Here is a 21,457-nt window from a genome sequence, read left to right as displayed (position 1 = left end):
TTGAGTCCCTTGGACTTCAAGGAGAACCAACCAGTCCATCCTAAAGGAGACCAGTCCTGGGTGTTCATTGGAAGGACTGATGTTGAAGCTGAAACTCCAATACTTTGGACACCTGATGCGAAGAGCTGACTCACTGGAAAAGACCCTGATGCTGGGAGGGATTGGGGGCAGGAGGAGAAGGGGACGACAGAGGATGAGATGGCTGGATGGCATCACCGACTTGATGGACTTGAGTTTGGGTAAACTCCGGGAGTTGGTGATGGACAGGGAGGCCTGGCGTGCTGCGATTCATGGGGTTGCAAAAAGTCAGACACGACTGAGCGACTGAACTGAACTGAACTCATCACAAACTAAAAATTTTAAAATCATTTCAGTACAGTCTTTATTTGAGGTTTCAAAATGTTTTTAAATGTTGTTATATCAGTTCAGTTCAGTCCAGTCGCTCAGTCGTGTCCAACTCTTTGCGACCCCATGGACTGCAGCACACCAGGCTTCCCTGTCCATCAACAACTCTCAGAGTTTATGCAAACTCATATCCACTGAGTGCATGATGCCATCCAATCATCTCATCCTCTGTCGTCCCCTTCTCCTCTCACCTTCAACCTTTCCCAGCATCAGGGTATTTTCAAATGAGTCAGCTCTTCGCATCAGGTGGCCAAAGTGTTGGAGTTTCAGCTTCAACATCAGTCCTTCCAATGAACACCCAGGACTGATCTGCTTTAGGATGGACTGGTTGGATCTCCTTGCAGTCCAAGCGACTCTCAAGAGACTTCTCCAACACCACAGTTCAAAAGCATCAATTCTTCGGCACTCAGCTTTCTGTATAGTCCAACTCTCACATCTATATATGACTACTAGAAAAATCATAGCCTTGACTAGATGGACCTTTGTTGGCAAACTAATGTCTCTACTTTTTAATATGCTGTCTATGTTGTTCATAACTTTTTTTCCAAGGAGTAAGTGTCTTTTTATTTCATGACTGCCGTCACTATCTGCAGTGTTGTTATATAATCTCTATTAAGTAGGGTGATTATAATAAGCTGGTGTTGAGGCTCCTTGGGGGCCTATGTGCTCATATCCACTCACAAGCATTGGTGTGTCCTCCTGTTTCTCTCAGGGGTTCCTGACCTGCTCCTATAGCTGCCTTCAGGCTGATGAACATCAGCGGAGACTAATGTCAGAAATTGTGGGATGTGGTTTTTCCAACAACATCTTTCAATGTAGAATCAACTTTTCAGGACCACGTCTCAAAACAGTCTCCATGTTCTCAGTGTTTTAAATGCTCTGAAAGTCAAAAAGGCTTTGCCAGAAGGAAGGCATATTTCTAGGAAAATACAGATTTCACATAACAGACAGTAAGGGTTTGAAATCTCAACACTGCCCTGTACTTTCAACCTCAATTTTTAACCTGTAAAGTGGAATATCTTCCTTACACACAGTTTTGAAGATCATATGACATGGTATATGTAAATTCCAAAACTTAGCATACTTCCCTCTCTCAACCCACAGTACATGATTTTCTCTCAACCCACAGTACATGTTCAAAACTAAAGATTCAGTCAACATATATGAATTACTAGGTTTCACAAAACATATAGAAAAGCTGGCCTCTGCCCACACAATTTACATTCTGGGGAAAAATTATGAACAAGTATTTGGAAAAATAATTAAGAGTATAAATTAAGTGGAAAAATCACATAGATAATAAGGGCTATTGAAAAATAAGGAAAAAGAAGAAATCTCTTTTATCTTGAGTGATCTGAGAAAATTTCACAAAACTGAAGGACTTCCCTGGTGGTCCAGTGGTTAAGAGTCTGCCCTGCAATGCAAGGGATGTAGGTTCCAACTCTGGATCTAAAATACCACATGCCGTGGGGCAACTAAGCCCTCACACCGCAACTATGGGGCCCTTGGGCCACAGCTAAAGAGTCCATGCCCCATAACGAAAGATCTTGCGTGATGCAACAAAGACCCAACATGGCCATATAAGTAAACAGATGTTTTTAAAATTTGTAAAATGGAAAGAGACATGAACTGGGTCCCACAGAGCATAGATGTAGTGGAAGTCGGAAGAAGGACATTTTGGGCTGGATTTGGGAGGAGAGTGCAAGCAAAAAAAGAAAAAAAGAGACAGGAAAACCTGAGGGGATGCATGACACCATGTACAGGGCTGGACAGAAGCAAGCAGAGGGCAGAGGTTGAATCGTGTCCAACAAAAATGTGCATCCACCAAGAAACTCAGAAAGAGATTGTCTTTGGAAAGGTCTTTGTAGATGTAATTAGTTGAGGTGAATCATACTAGATGACTATAGGCCCTAAATCCAAAGACTGATGTCTTCATAAGAGAAAAGATGGAGATTAAGACACATAGACACTGAGACACACAAGGAGGAAGGAATTTGAAGACATAGGTAGAGACCAGATGATGGAAGCCAAGGAACACTGCCCGTTGCTTGGCAACTGCCAGAAACCAGGAAGATGCAAGCCCAGATTCTACGCTAGAGCTTCAGAGAGAGCAGGACTTTGCTGACCCTGGATTTCAGACTTCCAGAACTCTGAGAGAATACATACTTCTTGTTTGAAGTCACCATGTCCATGGTCTCTTGCTAAGGCAGCCATAGTAGAAGGATACATGTAACACCCCATCCATTGGAGCCACTTCTAAAGAGAAGGAGAAAAAGTACCCCTCCTTCAATTTGCTTTTGGACACTTTCCTGATTGTGAATAAAGTAGGGGCTTTGCCTCATATGTAGTTCACTATAACAATTCAGAGGGAGTTGGTTTTATGGATAATGAAGCCTCCTTTCTATGCGGCTTTCTACAATCTGCAAGTTGGCATAAAGAACATTTCATGGACCTAATACCAGTAACATCAGGAAATGAAAAGAAAGTTAGTCTCTTAGCTGAAAAACAAAACAGATTTTATTATAAGAAGCTCTTACAGAGAGATTTTCCCTCGAGTAGGCAAAGGCCTTTGTATGTTCAGAGCCTGATAAGCATAGCTGTTCAAGAGATATGCTCTATGTGTGTATGTATGTATGTGTATATGTGTGTGCACGTGGAGACACAGTCACAGCTTAGTTGTGACTGATGACACAGATAGGGCTGGTGTGAAGTGTGCCTCAGTAAGTGTGTACTATTTGATTTTATTTCCCCTTCAGATCTATCTAGTATAAGAGTTGTCACTGTGTTTATCTTTGTGTCATAGATCTGTCAGAAACTTGACTGGTCTATTTTTGCATTAAAAACTTTAATGTGAAAATGTCTGGGCTTTTGTTTTGATATATTCTAACACCTGATTTGTAATCTTATGAATAGAATGCCTTCCTTCATATAAAGGGCTTCTCAGGTGACACTAATGGCAAATAACCCACCTGCCAATGCAGGAGACTTAAAAGATGAGGGTTCGATCCCTGGGTCGGGAAGATCCCCTGGAGGAGGGCATGGCAACCCACTCCAGTATTCTTGCTTGGAGAATCCCATGGACGGATGAACCTTTCAGGCTACAGTCCATGGAGACACAAAGAGCTGGACACAACAGAGAAACTAGACAAAGACACCATCTCTAATCTCAATACAGCATGATGTTAATAAGCATTTAAAACATCTACTGAATTGCCCCTTCTCAAACTTTGTATATTTATTCTTAATTTTTTTAAAGTCAATGGACAACAAGCTCATTTTCCCAACTGTCAGAGTTCTATTTGTTGCACTTCTAAAAAAAGCAAAAATTTCCTCAAGATTCTTATATGATTCTTCACTGGGCTCCTCATTAAAAAAACACAGTGAAGACACAAGTTTCTTAAACTAATCAATAGAAAAACTTCTGGAATCGAAATGATCCCAGCATGAAAATTACAGTTTGTACAGATTAAAAATTTTTTTACTACTGTGTGTGAAATTGATGTTAGTCAAGTGTCAACATGAACCCATTCCTTGGCTAAGGAACAACATGTGGTAGAATTTAGGGCCTGATATTCATTTATTTCATCTTAAGAAAGGTGCTACATGAGAAGCATATAGTGAGACAAGTAGCAAAAAAGAAGTACCAATCTGAATGAAAACTGAAATCTTAAATCAGTCTCCTATAAATTTTAATATAGTAAATAAATTACTAAGGTTTTAAAGAAATATATTTTACTATGTATGAAAATGTTACTCACTCAGTTGTGTCTGACTTTTTGTGACTCCATGGACTGTAGGCTGCCATGCTTCTCTACCCATGGGATTTTCCAGGCAAGAATACTGGAGTGGGTTGCCACTCCCTTCTCCATGGGATCTTCCCAACCTAGGGATTGAACCTGGGTCTCTCACACTGCAGGCAGATTCTCTGCCATCTGAGCTACCCGAGAAGCCACATAATGTCTTTCAAAATCTAATCTGTATGTATAAGGGACAAAGGAAAATGTTGTCTACTAATAAGCTTTACCATCTGAGCCACTAGGGAAGCCCAAGAATACTGGAGTGAGTAACCTATCCCAGGAATTGAACCTGGGTCTCCCACATTGCAGTTCAGTTTACCAGCTGAGCTACCAGGGAAGTCCTTCTCTGTGATTGCTAATAGCAATGCAAAGGCTCCTAAATAAATTTTTATTCCATATTATTTCTGCCATATAAATCCTTTTGAATCATTATTTTTATTTCTAAACTAAAGGTTAGCCCCCAAACCTAGTTCAGGCTGTAGAAATAAAGCTTAGTGAAAATGACAACTTTCACTGATGCTGTGGCAAGGGCATGGAGGCAAAGCCAAAGTTGCAGGACAGGGTTGATAATGGTTTTATCTGCTGATGGTGGAAAGTGTGTGCTAAGTGGTGGATTCAGCGTGGATGAGGAGGGTTCATCCATTCACCCCTCACTTATCCTGCTGCATCTCTCGGTCCCCTTTCACTTCAGCACCCATTGGACAACAGGCCTGGATTGTGACTAATCAGCCATGTGGCCAGCTGAGAAGAGAAGAGCTTTCCTATAACAGCTCAAGTCTCCCCAGTATGTGCCCTAATCACAGAGTAGAATAGGCTCTTGCTCCAGTATTATGCTCCAGCAATATGCTCCAATATTAAGCAAGTGTTGCTATGTTGCTACCTGGAATTTCCTACCCACCTTCCTCAAGGCATCAGTATGAATACAATTTCAGTACTTCTCCCAGATCTGCTATGTCACAAGAAGGCAAGACCATCTCCATTATTGGCCATTTCTCCCCCGTGGAAGATACTTTCTTCTCTCTCATATAGCTTAACTCAGCTTGATATTAAAAAATCATACAAAGGAAAAAATAAACCTTTTGAACAATGAATTAACCAAGCTCATTCCATTTACCTTGCTCCAGGCAGTATAGGAAGAATCAATCTGGCCCCCAAATTCAGGTTTTATTCATTCAGGAAGTTTGTATTCATGTCACCGAGACACAAGGGAGCCTTAATATGTTAGCATTTTCTGAGTAGGAATATGCTTTCCACTGAACATTTGAATGTTCTCTAAGTGGGGCAAACTCATCAACAGATGGCCATGTGGTGAAAAACACACACAGTGTTTTCAAGAACTCTGAATTCCATTTCAGGAATATGGATGGAACTAATCTCTTTTTCCACAGCCAGACTCTTAGAAGTGTTTCTTTATCCAGTCTAATTGGACGGATTCAGTTGGCCCAATCCAGCTCAGAGAACATTGATCACATGACTTGGCAAGCAGAGCATGTTTAATTGATGTCTCAACAGGCTTGAATATTGGGAAAGAGAATTATTAGGACATTTTGATGCCTGCTAATGAGTAATGACAGCAATTTTCTTGGTGTCAATATTGTCTGGCACTTGGTGCTGGCATCCATGATGTCTAGGAAGGTCTTTTCAGAGTAGGCTTGGTGTATTTTGCAGACTGGAGCTACCATGTCAGCTCTGGGGCAAAATTACATGGTGACCAAGGAACTGCAACCCATTAGATCTTTCTCATGCTTTACTTGATAATAAGACCACATTTTAAAAGGCAAATCCATATACATTTAGAGTATTTCACTTTTACTCGGTTAAGATAAAAGATTTTCAGATGAAACATTTCCCCCAAATTTGAAAGCAGTCATATGTGAGAATACCCAAAAAGTGAGCCAGCAAAATTTTCTTGAAAACTGCTGCACTTTCCATGGGAAACTTTTGCATTAATGAAATTAGCCATTTACAACAAACACAACAGACGAACATTGCTTGGGTGGATGGACTTTTTCATTCCAGATTCCAACAATCTGAACGGTACTGTTGTCAACACTCTTTTGCCAGGAGGGAGTAGAAAGGAGGAAGCAAAGCAGAATGCAACAATGATAAGAAATGAAACAGAGAGAGTTCTTTGTTCACCACCATTTTATAATGATATAAACAGGAACCAATAATGCATCCTTCATATTTTCATCATGTCAGTGGTGGAAAAAAAAAAATCATGAGATTTGTTATTGAGTAGTTTTGTTTTGTTTTGTTTTTCACAGAGAGGTTGGGAAACAAGGCTAGGTATCTTGAATTTAAGGAGTATAAATTTGACTCTGCTAGGTCACAGCTGGAGGCACTCCTGAAGGAAGAAAGCCTCCCCTTCTTTAGAATTAGGTTAACAATCACAAAATAATGTTAGAGTTAATGTTGTGTCCCAAGAGAACTAATTACTCATCAGTTGCTGCCTAACATTATATTATATCCTAAACAGTTGAGGCAAACTTCAGTAACGCAGAAACACTTCTGTCATTTTCAGTAAAAGAAATGTTGACCATCGAATTGACATCACACGATCCAACGGTTCTTCATAAATGGTCTCCAAACATTATTTGGCAGTCTTCTAAGATTTTCTTAGCTCAGAGATTATTTTCAGCCAATAGTCTGTTGGGTAGACTTTAACATCATTTAGAGATTGACCTGGTAAGGAAACTCGACTCTTTTCTTCCAGAGAATAAATTTGTTTCATGGTAAAACTGACTGATGAAGAACTACATCTGAGCCGTACTTTGGAGTTCAGGTATTGAAAGGGTCCTCTGGCCCCTCCACCCACCCACTTGACTCCACACCCTGCTGCCCCATTGGTGGGACCAGTGTCTTCATAGTATGCCATTTGTAACTTTATCTATCACCTCTGGAGAATCACCTGTGTTGATTATAACTGTGATAGACATTTTACTTCCCTGACAGCTCAACTGGTAAAGAACCCGTCTGCAATCCGGGAGATCCTGGTTCGATTCCTGGATCGGGAAGATCCGCTGGAGGAGGGATAGGCTACCCACTCCAGTACTCTTGGGCTTCCCTCTGTGGCTCAGCTGGTAAAGAATTCTCCGGCAATGCGGGAGACCTGGATTCGATCCCTGGGTTGGGAAGATCCCCTGGAGAAGGGAAAGGCTACTTACTCCAGTATTCTGGCCTGGAGCATGGACTACAGTCCATGGGATCATAAAGAGTTGGACACAACTGAGAGACTTTCACTTCAGAGATTTTACACATCATCTGTACCCTTCACAACAATACTGGTAGGATTTACTATTATTCTCCTCTTATTAATAATGAAACAGAGCAATGATACTCTGGCAAAACAGTTTTATAAAAATTAAAAAAAAAAGTCTGGATTTCTAGGATTTGTCAAGTTCCACAGGGTAAATTCTCCCACTGTGCCTGGTTTAACCTACCAAGTTGAAACAACCAGTTCATAAAATTCCTAAACAATAATCTTGGCTGCAGTACACCACTCAAAGAGGATGGTGCTAACCAGGGAGATTGAGCAACTTCCCAAGGATCATATGACATATAGAAATCTAAGTGAGTGTTCCCCTTGAGGTCTGGGGACTCCAAAGCTGGGTCTCCTAACTAGCTCACTTCTCCACAGTCTGTGTTTACTGCTGCACTTGGACTCTGCCCGTCTCAATCTTTATTCCCAACCAAAGGAGGAATGTGGCCAGGGTTCAGTTCCTCCTTGAGCCCTTCCTGACCATTTTAGATTGCATGGTTCTCTCTCTCTCATTATCATGTATACACAGTTGCCTTTATACCAGTTTGGCATATCTGTTACCTTCTACTAATATATTAATATTTTCTGTGTATTTGTCCTTCTTCCTTTTGTAACCACTTCATCTACTTCACAAAGAAGTGGGCTCTGATCTGTATTTCTGTATCCATGCAGTGTGCTACATACAAAATAGACATAATATATTACTGAGTGAATTGAAACTGTCTATGAATTAAAGATATTCCTATACACCAAGTTTGTAAAGCCTAAGACTTGCAAAAACAGTCTTAGGGACACAGTGACTAATGTAAATATGAAGGAAAAAAAAAAGAAAATGTATGATTTATGAGATAAATTCTCCTTGTGTTTTGAGTGGATATAAACATCTCAGAAATTCCTCTCCTTGTATTTCAATTAAACAGCCCTCTATATTCTTCCCCCTAATGGAGAGATATGGAGGTGGGTGTTTTCTATCTGTTTTTGTCTTCACTCTGAACCTTGGATGAAATAGTCAATGGGGTTCAAACTACAGGGGAGTTGAATGAATAATGTTAAGGCCCTCAAGACCTGTCTCTGGCATTTTATCACCTCTGAGAAGTTCAGGATCACAGCTTCTGTTTGTAAAGTGGTCTGCTTTTCAACATGATTTGCACATCAACTTTTGGCAAAGGCTCTTTATTCGAAGAGAAAGACATATTTTTGAAACTATTGAAAGAGTCTTTGTAAAACTGAAATTAAATCCCTTCTTTCTATGTTTAATCTTAGCCATCTTTTCAGAGCAAGGCATGAAAGAAGGGATTAATTTGAAATTTGGGCTGCCTTAGAAATGTAAAGGTCCTTGGGCTGTGTTTCTCCAAATGACCTGCACTATTTTAATCCAATGTAATTTATTTGGCTGTAGCTGAGAGAATGGCCTCTAAATCCCCTTCCAACATATCTATGCAGGTAGCACTCCCCACCTCTCCCCATCTCACTTTATCTGCAGAGGCCAGGTGAGAATGTGAGTAAAGGAGCTGCTGGGATGATTGTTTCTTTTCCTAACAAGTGTGATTTCAGGAAGTGACATCACTTGTCATTCATCTTCTTTCCCCAAGTGCTCCAGCTTGGTGAGAAAGTGAGATTCTCAGCTAGAGAATATACACAAATAAACACAAGCTTCCTAATATTGAAACTGTACATATTTTATTGAAAACTGCTTTCTCTACCCAGCACCATACTAGAGCCGTCTCACCCTAATCCTCCCTGTCCATTTGATAAGGAAAAAACACAGAAGTAAACAAGTAAATAATGTGAAAAGATGAAACAGTTGCTTAAAACCAGAAAGAATCTGTGATATAATATTAAGTAATTTCCCATACAATTACGTTTATATATATTTTGCAAACATGAAAATTTCCAACCTAGGCTGTAGACTGTAAACACATGGTATAATTTACCCTCAGTTCACAATTCACAGCATCACAGTGAGATAGCTAGATAGCATCACCCACTCAACAGACATAAATCTAAGCAAACTCTGGGAGATAGGGAAGGACAGGGAAGCCTGGCATTCTGCAGTCCATGGGGTTGCAAAGAGTTGGACACGACTTAGCAGCTAAACAACATCAACACAATTCCAATGAACCAGGGATATGAAAATGAATGAAGAGTATAAAAACCTGTATTTTTAATGAAACTATGCACTTATTGGAGGGGGCTGTTTGATATTCTCTGCTCGTATCCCTGCCTTCTTCCTTTTTTTCCTCCATACTCCACACCCGTCCTCTATGCAGGACAGAGTCAGCCCTCAACATACTGATGAATTAATAAAAAATGAACACATGATGCTGAGAATATAGACGGCTGGTTTCCCATAGTCCTAGAGTTTTACCCCCCAGACACTTAAGTGACAAGAACAGACTGAGGGTCTGAAGCAGGTCTTGGTGTACGGATGAAATGGGAGGATTGGTGGGGGGAGGTAAAATTGGGAGAATTTGGGAACTGCTCACTTTATTACAAAGAAGCACAGTCTGGCTACTTAATGCCCTGTCTAGATTAGAGCAGATTCATCCTGGGCATATAAATCAGTCAGGATGGCCATTATATTTGCTAATAAAGCCTTTTATCTTTTCAGTGAGTATTGGCTTAAATATTTAGAGACTCTCTGATCTTTTCTTTGAGAATCAACTCTATCAGTATTCAGGCAAAAAATTGGCTGGCTGTTTTTTTGTTTGTTTCTTTTTTTAGTTGAAAGATAATTGCCTTAAAGTATTGGGTTGGTTTCTGCCAAACATCATGGCTGGCTGTTTTTAAGACTTAGTAGTAAAATAAAAGTTACAACAAGACCTAGGATGCTTTCTATTTTTACAAAGCACATTAAGAGGCAATATTTCATTGAATATCCCAGAGGAAACTTAAGTTCAAAGAGGTTAAGTGATTGTCCAAAGCACAAAGCCAAGACAGCACAGAGTGTAAAATAAAGGAGGCCAAGAGGAAGTGAATTAAACCCAATCTTTCTTGTTTAATTGTAGCTAGTGACCTGTAACATGTACCTGAAGAGCTGACTTCACCCTCTAGGGGTATAGATGAAATCCACACAAGTTCTCTAAGAGGGTTGGAGGAAACAGAGGATTCATATGTAGGGAAGGCAGTGTTCCTCACTAGTCTTACAACTAGAGAAGCTGACAAAGAAATAAATCTGGCTATACAGCCCGAGGATCTGAGGATTTGACATTAGATCATCTGATTTCAAACACTGAGGTCTTTATTTTCCCTCTCCACAGTGCCTCTGTAGTAAGAATGCATGAATGGTACGGCATGATAAATTAAAGGATTATGTTCATCTTATTCACATTTTATACTGTTTAAATAAACAAGTTTTTTTTTTTTTTTTTTTTTTTTGCCATTCAGTAGATAATCAATCAGAGAAGGCAATGGCAACCCACTCCAGTACTCTTGCCTGGAGAGTCCCAGCGATGGGAGCCTGGTGGGCTACCATCTATGGGGTCACACAGAGTCGGACATGACTGACGTGACTTAGCAGCAGCAGCAGCAGATAATCAATATTAAACATACTTATATTTATTACTTTGGCCACCTAATGTGAAGAGCTGACTCATTGGGAAAGACCCTGATGCTGGGGAAGAAAGAAGGCAGGAGGAGAAGGGGACAACAGAGGATGAGACAGTTGGATGACATCACTGACTCAAAGGACATGAACTTGAGCAAGCTCCAGGAGATAGTGAAGGATAAGGAAGCCCGGTGTGCTGCAGTCCATGGGGTTGCAAAAAGCTGGGCATGACTTAGCAATTGAAAAGCAACAATATTTATTTTAGAAAAGCTCATACAATCAGCCACCAGAGTCGGACATGACTGAGCAACTGAAGAGCAACAAAATCAAGCAATTAAAAGCAGAGGGAGTATGATAGACACAGCAGCGCAAACAACCAAAAGAGCCCTTCCCTGTCCTTGATGGGCTTCTGGGGAGGCGTCTGCCTGCAATGTGGGACACCCAGGTTTGATTCCTGGGTTGGGAGATCCCCTAGAGAAGGAAATGACCACCCACTCGAGTACTCTTGCCTGGAAAATTTCATGGACGGAGGAATCTGGCAGGCTACAGTCTATGGGGTCGCAAAGAGTCAGACATGACTAAGCGACTTCACTTTCTTTTCTTTCTTTCATACAATCAGCCAGCACAAGAGTTGACTACAATCTGTTACCAGAGAGAGACCTTTTGCTGTTGTCACAAATAACTTCAGCACTGTTACTACATTTTCTCACAAGTTTCTTCAACAAACAGTGTCTAAACATGGTGATATTCTCCTCAAATATTATTTGAAACATGTAGGTTTGTTGGCCCATATATTGAATCCATCCCTATAACTTCTTGTAATTTTAAGCCTCTTTTGATTTTTTGTGCTGCTGTATCTATCACTACTCCCTCCACTTTTAATTTGTTGTTCACTCACTCAGTCACGTCCAACTTTTTGTTACATCACATATTGCAGCACGCCAGGATTCCCAGTCGTTCACCATCTCCCGAAGCTTGCTCAAACCTGTGTTCATTGAGTCGTGGTGCCATCCAACCATCTCATCCTCTTTTATCCCCTTCTCCTACTGCCTTCAATCTTTCCCAATATCAGGGTCTTTTCTAATGAGTCAGTTCTTTGCATCATGTGGTCAAAGGATTGGCACTTTAGCTTCAGCATCAGTCCTTCACATGAATATTCAGGACTGATTTCCTTTAAGATTGACTGGCTTGATCTTGCAGTCCAAGGGACTCTCAAGAGTCTTCTCCAATACCACGGGTGAAAAGCACCAATTCTATGGCATGCAGCCTTCTTTATGGACCAGCACTCATATCTATATATGACTACTGAAAAAAACCATAGCTTTGACTAAAAGGGCCACTGTCAGCAAAGTAATGTGTCTGCTTTTTAATATGATGTGTAGCTTGATCATAGCTTTTGTTCCAAGGAGCAATTGTTTTAATTTCATGGCTGCAGTCACTGTCTGCAGTGATTTTGGAACCTAAGAAAATAGTCTGCCATGATTTCCATTGTGTCTTTTGCCATGAAGTGATGGGACCGGATGCCATGATCTTAGTTTTTTAAATGTTGAGGTTTAAGCCAGATTATCTACTCTCCTCTTTCACCTTCAAGAGGCTCTTTAGTTCCTCTCGTCTTCTGGCATAAAGATAGTGTCATGTGCATATCTGAAGTTACTGATATTTCTCCTGGCAATCTTGATTCCAGCCTGTGCTTCATTCAGCCTGGCATTTCTCATGATGTACTCTGCATATACGTGAAATAAGCAGGGTGACAATATACAGCCTTGATGTACTCTTTTTTCAATTTGGAACCAGTCTGTTGTTCCATGTCCGGTTCTAACTGTTGCTTCTTGACCTGCATACAGATTTCTCAGGAGGCAGGTAAAGTGGTCTGGTATTCCCATCTCTTTAAGAATTTTCCACAGTTTGTTGTGATCCACACAGTCAAAGGCTATGGCATAGTCAATAAAGCAGAACTACATGTTTTTATGGAATTCTCTTGTTGTTTTTTTTTTTTTTTTTTTACGATCCAATGGATGTTGGCAATTTGATCTATCGTTCTTCTGCCTTTTCTAAATCCAGCTTGAACATCTGGAAGTTCTTGGTTCATGTACTGTTGAAGCCTGGCTGGGAGAGTTTTGAACATTATTTTGCTAACATGTGAGTGCAATTGTGCAGTAGTTTGAACATTCTTTGGCATTGCCTTTCTTTGGGATTGGAATGAAAACTGACCTTTTCCAGTCCTGTGGCCACTGCTGACTTTTCCAAATTTGCAGGCATATTGAGTGTAGCACTTTCACAGCATCATCTTTTAAGATTTGAAATAACTCAACTGGAATTCCATCACCCCCACTAGCTTTGTTCATAGTGATGCTTCCTAAGACCTGCTTGACTTCCCACTCTAAGATGTCTGGCTCTAGGTGAGTTTGACGACACCATTGTGGTTATCTGGGTCATGAAGATCTTTATTGTATAGTTCTATGTATTCTTGCCATCTCCTCTTATTATCCTCTGCTTCTGTTAGGTCCATACCATTTTTGTCCTTTATTGTGCCCATCTTTGCATGAAACATTCCCTTGGTATCTGTAGTTTTCTGAAAGTGATCTCTAGTCTTTTCCATTCTATTGTTTTCCTCTATTTCTTTGCACTGATCCCTTAGGAAGGATTTCTTATCTCTCCTTGCTATTCTTTGGAACTCTGCATTCAGATATATCTTTCTTTTTCTCCTTTGCCTTTTGCTTCTCTTCTTTTCTCAGCTATTTATAAGGTCTCCTCAGACAAACATTTTGCCTTTTTGCATAATTTTTCTTGGGATGGTTTTGATTACTGCCTCTGTACAATGTCATGAACCTCTATCCATAGTTTGTCAGGTACTCTATCAGATATAATCCCTTGAATCTATTTGTCACTTCCACTGTATAATCATAAGAGATTTGATTTAGGTTATACCTGAATAGTCTAGTGGTTTCCCCCACTTTCTTCCATTTAAACCTGAATTTGGCAACAAGGAGTTCATGATCTGAGCCACAGTCACCTCTTGGTCTTGTTTTGGCTGACTATATGGAGCTTCTCCATCTTTGGTTGCAAAGAACATAACCAATCTGATTTTGGTGTTGGCCATCTGGTGATGTCCATGTGTAGTCTTCTCGTGTTTTGGAAGAGGGTGTTTGCTATGACCAGCGTGTTTCTTGGCAAAACTCTGTTAGGCTTTGTCCTGTTTCGTTTTATACTCCAAGGCCAAACTTGCCTGTTACTCCAGGTATCTTTTAACTTCCTACTTTGCATTCCAGTCCCCTATAATGAAAAGGACATCTTTTTTGGGTGTTAGTTCTAGAAGGTCTTGTAGGTCATCATAGAACCATTCAACTTCTGCTTCTTCGGCATTAGTGCTTGGCGCATAGACTTGGATTACTGTGGTACTGAATGATTTGCCTTGGAAATGAATGGAGATCATTCTGTTGTTTTTGAGATTGCATCCAACTACTGCATTTCTGACCCTTTCATTGACTATGAGGGCTACTCTATTTCTTCTAAGGGATTCTTAGTAGTAGAATATCCACTAAGGGATCCACAGTAGTAGATATAATGGTCATCTGAGTTAAATTCACCCATGTCAGTCCATTTTACTGCACTGATTCCTAAGACGTCAGTGTTCACTCTTGCCATCTCCAGTTTGACCACTTCCAATTTACCTTGATTCAGGGACCTAACATTCCAGGTTCCTATGCAATATTGTTCTTTACAGCACTGGATTTTAGTTTCACCACCAGACACATCCACAACTTGGTACTGCTTTTGCTTCGGTTTAGCCTCTTCATTCCTTCTGGAGCTATTTCTCCACTCTTCTACAGTAGCATATTGGGCACCTACCGACTTGGGGAGTTCATTGTCCGGTGTCATATCTCTTTGCCTTTTCATACCATTCATGGGGCTCTCACTGTAAGAATACTGAACTGGTTTGCCATTCCCTTTTCCAGTGAACCACGGTTTGTCAGAACTCTCCACCATGACCTGTCCATCTTGAATGGCCCTACAAGGCATGGCTCATAGTTTCATTGAGTTAGACAAGGTTGTGATCCAAGTGATCAGTTTGGTTAGTTTTCTCTGATTGTGGTTTTCATTCTGTCTGCCCTCTGATGGATGAGGAAAAGAGGCTTGTGGAAGCTCCCTGATGGGAGAGATTGGCTGCGGGTAAAACTGAGTCTTGTTCTACTCTGCTGGGCAGGGCTATGCTCACTAAGTCTTTAATCACATTTTCTTCTGATGGGTAAGGCTGTGTTTCCTCCCTCTAGTTTGGCCTGAAGTTAAACTATGGTAGGGATAATGGTGACAATAGCGACCTCCTTCAAAAGGACTTATGCCAGCATGCTGCAACTCCCAGGACTGCTGTAGTCAGTGCCCCTGACCCCGGGGCAGGCCACTGTTGACCCTCACCTCTGCCAGGGACCCCCCGACACTCACAGGCAAATCTGCTCAGTCTCTTCTCACTGACCCTCTCTCCCGGGTCATGGTACACATAAGGTTTCGTTGTACCCTCCTAAAGTCTGTTTCCCTGGGGGTTCTCAGTTCTTTTGCCAGATCCCCAGGTTGGGAAATCTGTTGTGGGCCCTAGAACTTTTGCAACAGTGTGAGATCTTCTTTGGTATAATTGTTCTCCAGTTTATGGGCTGCCTGCTCGGCAGCTCTATAGAGGCACTAATGGTGACATCCTCCAAGAGGGCTTATACCACACGCTGTGACTCCCAGGTCTGCTGCAGCCAGAGCCCTTGTCGCCATGGAAGGTCACTGCTGACCCATGCCTCCGCAGGATCTAGGGGCCTCCTTAACCAAAGTGAGAGGGTAACAGGCTCCTCTGTCCATGGAATGCTTCAGGCAAGAAGACTGGAGTGGGTTCCATTTCCTTCTCCAGGGGATCTTCCCCAACCAGGAATTGAACTCAGATCGTCTGAATTTCAGACACATTCTTTACCAAGTGAGCTACAAGGGAAGTCCCCTGCTTTTAATTAGCGCATCTTTTATTCTCTATGCTCCTTTCTCTGTTTTTTTTTTTCTTTTCTTTTTCCTTTTGCTTTACCTTCTCTTCATAGCTTTACAAGCTTCATAAATTTGGATAAAAGACATTGATTTTAAAAAGCTCTTGATGCTTCTTGCGTTCTCTGCCATTTATTCACTCCTGGATTCAGTGGACTTTCATTGGGCACATTTTTTTTTTTTACAGTTTAAAATCTGGTGTTTATTAAATGTGCACAATATTTGGATATAATTGGCATTTAAAAAAAATCAGCAATGCCCATTACAAATAACTTATTTGGACAGCCTCAAAAATAATTGGTTAACCTTAAAATACTTAGCACATATTACAGGCTGGCTGGGCTCTAGGGATAAAATCATAGACAGAACCTGGCACTACCTATTCTCAGGTGGTACAGCCCAGTGGAGAAGACAGACATTATCAAAGAATGACAAATAATAAATGCAAAACCACAGCCATCACTAATAGTAAGAGAAAGAGCTATATCCTTGAAATAAGAGGATTTGGCCTAATTACAGTTTCATGGAAAGCTTCCCTAAGAAGGTGACTACTGACCTGAGATATCAAGGATGACTAGGAATATACCAAGCAAAGCAGAGAGAGGAAGTGCAAAAGACCAGCGGTTGTGGTAGTGGGAGGGGAGAGGGAAAAGTGCAAGGATACAAGGCACGTATGGAAAACTGGAAGGAGGCCAGTGGGACCAGCGGGGGGACAGGGAGGAAAAGCACAGCCCACAATCCAGGTTAAAGACACAGTCACACTGAGTTCAGTTTAGTTCAGTTCAGTTCAGTCGCTCAGTCGTGTCCGACTCTTTGCGACCCCATGGACTGCAGCACGCCAGGCCTCCCTGTCCATCACCAATTCCCAGAGTCCACCCAAACCCATGTCCACTGAGTTGGTGATGCCATCCAACCATTTCATCCTCTGTCGTCCCCTTATCCTCCTGCCTTCAATCTTTCCCAGCATCAGGATCTTTTCCAATGAGTCAGCTCTTTGCATCAGGTGGCCAAAGTATTGGAATTTCAGCTTCAGCATCAGTCCTTCCAATGAACACCCAGGACTGATCTCCTTTAGGATAGACTGGTTGGATCTCCTTGCAGTCCAAGGGACTCTCAAGAGTCTTCTCCAACACCACAGTTCAAAAGCATCAATTCTTCTGCACTCAGTTTTCCTCACAGTCCAACTCTCACATCCATACATGACTACTGGAAAAACCATAGCCTTGACTAGATGGACCTTTGTTGGCAAAGTAATGTCTCTGCTTTTTAATATGCTGTCTAGGTTGGTCATAACTTTCCTTCCAAGGAGTAAGCATCTTTTAATTTCATGGCTGTAATCACCATCTGCAGTGATTTTGGAGCCCAGAAAAATAAAGTCAGCCACTGTTTCCCCATCTATTTGCCATGAAGTGATGGGACCGGATGCCATGATCTTAGTTTTGTCAATGTTGAGCTTTAAGCAAACTTTTTTACTCTGCCTTGTAAGCCAACTGAACTTACAGCTGAAGGATGGATTCCAGTTCCACAAGGCGATTAATCCACCCAATGACTGCCAGCGTTTTTTTGTTTTTTTTTGGTAGCAAAATTCAAATTCCAAATTGTCTTCATTGGTGTCTAAATTTGTGGTAGTTCCAAATGGATGGTGGGATCAACTATTCTTGTGCCAACAAGTCTAGGACTTTATGCCCTAGGTTAGTGTGACTTTCGGCAGGTAGGAACAATTTCTTTTTAAAAAGTTACACTTTGAATTAAGTTACTTATGGACATAATGGATTATACATAACATGATGTGAGCTACTGAAAACCACTTCACTTTTTATGTGTGCAGTAATAAGGTGCAGTGTAATTCATGGTTTACAAATTTATAGACCCAGAGTCATAGCTCCAGAATGGAGCATGTAGAATAATTTACTTTTAAAAATTAATTTATTTTATTCATTTGTTTTCCCAGGAGGAGCCTGTGCTGAGTCTTCATTCCTGTGCTTGGGTTTTCTCTAGTTCCAGTGAGCAAGGGCTACTCTTTGTTGCAGTGTGTGGGCTTCTTGTTGCAGGGGCTTCTCTCATTGTAGAGCAAGGACCCTTAGAGTGCATGGCCTCAGTATTTGTGACGCACAAACCTAGTTGCTCCGAGGTGTCTGGAATCTTCCTGGACTAGGAAACCCGTGTCCTCTGCACTGGCAGGTGGGTTCTTATCCGCTGCACCGCCAGGGAAGTCCTAGAATAGTTTCTTTATAAATTTCAGTTTTCCTTCTAAAATTGGCTATGGAATAATTTACTTTTGCATTTCTGTGGCAACACCAATACCTCTTTCTTTTTAGTATTTCAGAACTCAGAAATCACGCAATTTCAGAATTGGAAGAGATCCCCATAGACCATTAGTTTGCCTGCTTTTACTTCCTCTGGAAACAGCCATGTCTATCCATCTGGGCAAGATGAAAGTCTTCCCTTTAATAAAAAGATATCTGGAAAAATATTTCCTCTCAGAATGAAGGTCTGGCATGTAGCAATTCTCGCAGAGTTCCACCCCAAAACATTGCTTGTATTTGTCAAATATCCTCTTGTAGTTGTGAAAATAGTCACAGGTTTTCATATTATTGAGGATATTCTGGGAGTTTTTAGGGCAGTTCCCTATAGGGGACTAATTGTGTATGTAAGAATGACTGAAACTTCAGCAGCATGAGAAAAATTATCTGCTAAGCCCTGAGATAAGGAATAGGTTTCTGAGTTAATTTATGCAAACTAGAGCCATAAATATGAAATGTAAAGAACACATGTGAAAAAATGGGATGATAATTAGATCATAAAAAGCATTTGATATATCAGAACGTAAGCTTGGAGACTGAAAAGGGCAATCTATCTGGCATCACTAGGAGAAAAAGACTGTAAATATAATCATGTAGTTTTGCTCAAAATAAAGACAAATTCATACACTTTTGAGGGAGCAAAAGAGGAATAAGTCAACATAAGCAAATAAACTAAGAATATCTAATATGATCAGTCTACTCTTTGCATCATGATTTTACGATTTGATACGCTACTACTTAGAGCTTAGAGATTTACTGAGAATGGAATGCCTGCATAGGAGATCACACTAGTCGTAAAGAACATGCCTGCCAATGCAGGAGACATAAGAGAGGTGTGTTCGATCCCTGGGTCAGGAAGATTCCCTGGAGGAGGGCATGGCAACCCATTCCAGTATTCTTGCCGGGAGAATCCCAAGGACAGAGGAGCCAGGCGGGCTACAGTCCACAGGGTTGCAAACAGTTGGACCCGACTGGAGTGACTTAGCACGCATGAAACTGCAACAACACATCTGCATTTTGTCATAAACTAGCGTCTTTAGTTTGGGGACAGGAAAAAGAAAAAAAATTCTTCTCACTTTCTTGCCATCTGTGGCTTCCCTGTGAGATTTCCTCACTCAGATTATGACACCCTGACTCCTCCAGGGAGTGGTTTGTAAATGACAATCCTGTGAGCCCCATATAGAATTTATTTAAAAATTAATTCCTCCATATATAAGCAATAAATAAACAGATACAGGTCTAGGACATAGCAAATAACTTTTAATGTCATTCAATTCTTCTGGAAAAAAACAAACAAACCTGGAAACTAATCATTCACTGCAAGCCCAAATCTGCCATGGAAACAATAGCAAACAGTGAATAGCAGCAAGAAATTACGTGACAGATTGTGTGACAATTACTAGTATAGAAATTCAGAGCAAAGGGATGATTGTTCCAAGGGGATGAAATGGCAATAATTTATTGAGAACTAACATGTGCTAAAGGGTTTCCCTGGTGGCTCAGTGGTAAAAATCCACCTGCCAATGCAGGAGATCCAGGTTCGATCCCTGGGTTGGGAAGATCCCCTGGAGAAGGAAATGGAACCCCCACTCCAGCATTCCTGCCTGGAGAATCCCATGGACAGAGGAGCCTGGCGGGAGACAGTCCACGGGGTCACAGAGTGGACATGACTTAGTGACTAAACAACAACAATGTGCGCTACGGCCCTTCTCATTGTTCTCCACAAATTATCCCATTCAGTCTCACAACGGCCTAATGAGATGGTTGTGCCACTAACCTCAATTCACAAAAAAGAAAACTGAAGCTCAGAGGGTTTCAGTGGTCGTGGTTGCAAGCAAGTTGATCCAAGTTCAAACTCAGGCAGTGTGACCTGTCAAAGAAGGGTTTTGAGGCTTTATCCTGGACTTCAGCCCCCTGGCAACCAGGGGTTACCCAAAAAAGAGCTTTCTCATCCCAAGCCCAGCCTTGGCCAGGGTAGAAAACGTGTTAAATGGTAACCTAACTGTAATGTCTGATGCTCTCCTAAACACTTAGATTTACTAAACTTCAGACTTTGGTTAGCTGTTTTTCACCTTTTCAAACTAGTACTATTTAAAAATGTCCATAGCTCCTTTTCTTTCTTTCTTTTTTTTTTTTTTAACATTTTGTTTTGTACTGGGGTGTGGCCTACTAACTAACAATGTTGTGATAGTTTCAGGTGGAGAGTGAAGAGACTCAGCCATACATAGGCAGCCACAGCTCCTTTTCAAAAGGTCTTTCACCAGATATAATGAGGGAAAAGTTTAATAACGCTAACAGAATTCAAAACCACAGAATCGGCACCTGGAAATCTCAGGTCTTTGACTCACAGAACTGTCAGAGACCTCAGGAGCCATTCAGTTGACAGAGGAGCTAAGAATGTCCAAGAGAAGTGAAATGACTTCCTACAAAGGCACCCAGCATGGTAACCTCACGGCCATCATTAGAAGCCAGGGTGGTCATCGACCATGTAAGAATTCCAAATTATTCATTCTGTATCAAACTGAAGGACATATATTTTATAATTTTCATAGTATTATGTGTGGAGTCATACCCTCCCAATTTTTAACTAGTCCATGAGAGTAACCAAGAGATATATCAAGTCTTTTAGCTTATTTGGCAGCACGGTCCATTCTATAAGCTACAAGATATATTTTTCATAACAAAATTGTATTCTATCTGTCCTTTCTTGAATTATGCAGGATGGTCTTCCAGCCTCTGTTTATGCACACACGAGTTTCAACATTTTCACCTTATTTGGGGAAGACAACAAGCGATCAGGAAATTGTTAAACATGAATGATTCTACTTTCGTAGATATAAAAATTAAATCAGAGATGAGTAGAATGAGCGGCAGGGAAGAGATAATTCCCTCTTTTATTTATATTATTTTTTATATTTTGGTAGAGCCCTGAGTTCCTCTGAATGGGAAAGACAGATTTCAGAGGTCTAAACTGCACGGCTTATTCAAATGTTTGCCTTTCTCAGGACAACCTCAGGGACAGGAGGCTTGGGGCTTGAAGAAGAGATGAGAGCAAGGCCCCAGGGCACCGATACAGACCAGCAGCGGACAAGATGATCCATGAGAACTTTCCTGGGGTAGGGATGGCTGAAGA

At 41.1% G+C, this 21,457-nt stretch overlaps 1 protein-coding gene and 1 long non-coding RNA gene across 2 annotated transcripts in view; one reads left to right on the top strand and one right to left on the bottom strand.

Annotated features, from left to right (window-relative positions):
* CNTNAP2 (contactin associated protein 2) overlaps window positions 1-21,457 on the bottom strand; it is a 2,193,843-nt gene that overhangs the window by 847,987 nt on the left and 1,324,399 nt on the right. The window lies entirely within an intron of this gene.
* Window positions 860-17,386, top strand: LOC122438795. Its single transcript, XR_006268644.1, has 2 exons — window positions 860-930; window positions 17,304-17,386. It is a non-coding gene; the product is annotated as an uncharacterized LOC122438795 (long non-coding RNA).

Source organism: Cervus canadensis, chromosome 3 (genome assembly GCF_019320065.1).
Source record: "Cervus canadensis isolate Bull #8, Minnesota chromosome 3, ASM1932006v1, whole genome shotgun sequence".
In the NCBI taxonomy this organism is placed as follows: Eukaryota; Metazoa; Chordata; class Mammalia; order Artiodactyla; family Cervidae; genus Cervus; species Cervus canadensis.
The sequence above is the reverse complement of the archived record's forward strand: the minus strand, read 5'-3'. Positions and strand labels throughout refer to the sequence as shown.